The following is a 2,429-nucleotide window of genomic DNA, read 5'->3' as shown; positions in this document are numbered from 1 at the left end:
TATCAATTACTAATTGCAATTTATTAATCGTTGACACCATTAAATGTATGATTGGATGTATCAGCTGAAAAACTTATTAGTAATGATTGACAACTGTTTTGCATCTCGGTGCCTGGCTCATAGTACAGGCTCAAAAAATATAGGCTTCACTCAAGGGATTCAGTGATGAAAACCTGAAGTGCATAAACCAAGTTTTTTTACATTGTTCTTGTGGGTGTGGACCCAAAGAAGAAGAGTGAAAGGTCTGTCTGAGAAAAGTGGGAGTGGCTTTGATAGGAAAGGTGGGGGGATGGAGGAAAAGACTCATCAAAAAGGTTAATTAATAAACACACTGTTCAGTACCCTGTGGGAGGCAGCTCAAATACACTTGTATAAAAATGAATCCATCCTGTTCAGGACACCACCATCACCCAGGTGCCCAAACCAGAACTGCCTGAAGTCATACTTGACACCTCCCCCTCCCTAGCCAGGCACAGCCCTGTTATTCACTGAATCCTGGACGGCCTCAATCACTACCCACTCCTTGGCCACCACCTTGGTCCAGCTTATTGCCACAGTCTCTTGCTGGTCATCCTATTTGCAGTGTGGCTGCAGTATGGGAAAGGGAGCAAAGGAATAAGCCTTTTCTAAAATGCAAACCGAAACATGTCAACTCCTTTAATGGCTTCCCTCCAAATAAAAGTCCAAGAGTTTACTACCTTGCTGACCTAGCCTCCACCTATCATTACATATTCATCTCTCCCTGTTCCCTGCTCCCTCTCTTCTCCAGCAACACTGAGCTGCTTTCCTTTCCTTTTCTTTCCTCCAGCTCACTCTCCCTACCTCTGGTCCTTTGCACATGCTCATTTTTCTAGATGGACTAACTAGCCTCCTTGCCTCATCCCCAACTCCTGACCTCCAGTCTCATTTCCCTAAATTCTATTCATCCTTTAAATATTGTTTTAAATAACATTTTCAAAAAATATATCTTCTCTTACTACCATCCCTCACCCCACCTTTGGACATGTGGAGGTCCTCCTTCTTGGTAGCTCCCATGCTTCACCTCATAACATTTTAAAATTCTTTCTTCCAATTGGCTATAACTCTATAGCATTGAAATAGAAATTCCGCAGAGAAACAGACCTTTTTTTTTTTTTGGAAATTATTCCCGTGGCCCAGATTTTTAATGAATATTTGTAAAATAAATAAATGTGAGCTATCAATAGAGAAGAAGTCATTCACAACTAGAGATGAGAGAAGGCTTTTATGGTGGCAAGTGGCAATGAACTGTACCTTTGAAATAGTGAAGAGGAGGGAAGAGGGAATTCCCCTCACTGAATGTTTTTAAGTAGGAGCGTGAGATGGTCAAAGTGGTACCTAGGTCTTCTTTTCATCCCTGATACTAGCACAGTGCCTGGCCCATGCATAGATGTTCAATAAATCCTAGATAAATGAAATATCTCTAGCTTGGTCCCTACAGCTGCTTTACTTTTGTCGCTTGAGGATAGGAGGCCAGTCTGGTTTAGGTTTGGAGTAGCATATGCTCTGTCAGTGATACCCTTTCCTGGCCCCAGCATAAATGCTCCTAAACAATCGTTGCAGTCCCAGCCTTTTTTGACATGACTGGTTGGAGAGTAGATATGTGACCTGGTTCTGGCAAGTGGGATAGGAAGGGAGATGAGCTGTGACTTATGGGAAATATTTTTCTTCCTGATAAAAAGAAAGTCTCGCAAAGATAAACCCCCAGACCTGCTTTGGGAGTTATGTGAGGATGTGATGCTTGAAGCTATGGTAGCCATCTTGTAATCGTGAGAGGAAAGCAAGGATTTGGATTTCCATACAAATAGCTCTTTTCTCATCACTAGTGTTCAGCTCATGTGTTACTTCTTTGGGGATGACTTACTTGACCACATAATCTAAAATATCCCTCTCTTCCCCATTCACCGTCCAGTCATCCTTGTTCCTTTTTTGTGGTGGTTGTTACCTTTTTTCTCCATTAGAACCTGGGCTCCATGAAAGCAAGAACATTGCCTTCATTCCCATTTTCCAAGCTCCTAGAAAAGTGTCTGGCAAATATAAGGTGTCACAAAAGTATTTATTGATTAATGGATGACATCTAAACAATAACACTATGTTGAGAGACTCATTCAGGGCCTAGCAGACACAAGCTACTACAAACCTCTATTTTCTCTTTTGTGGCTTCTGTCACAGTTCTGTTCCAGGTAATCTCTTTCTGATACACACATATTCTTGACATTCTTTCTTCTTCCTCCACTTTCCTTCAGAGCTTTTCCTTCCCCAAGAAAGTTTCTCCTCATTTGATGATGGACGAAGTTAGGAAGGCAGAAAAGTGTCATATGCTTGTGAAATTATGAACAACACAGATACATCTACCTCCAAGGAAAAGAAAGTCTTAAGGTTTTTGTTTTTCTTCTAATTTAGTTGAGATA

General features: G+C 41.3%; 1 long non-coding RNA gene across 3 annotated transcripts in view; it reads left to right on the top strand.

Moving 5' to 3' along the window:
- Positions 1–2,429, top strand: part of LOC105295845 — an 89,272-nt gene that overhangs the window by 1,814 nt on the left and 85,029 nt on the right. The gene's annotated exons all lie outside the window — the stretch shown is intronic.

The sequence above is a fragment of the Pteropus vampyrus genome, unplaced genomic scaffold (genome assembly GCF_000151845.1).
Source record: "Pteropus vampyrus isolate Shadow unplaced genomic scaffold, Pvam_2.0 Scaffold5, whole genome shotgun sequence".
Classification (NCBI taxonomy): Eukaryota; Metazoa; Chordata; class Mammalia; order Chiroptera; family Pteropodidae; genus Pteropus; species Pteropus vampyrus.
Note: the sequence above shows the minus strand (reverse complement) of the source record. Positions and strands in the feature narration are given on the sequence as shown.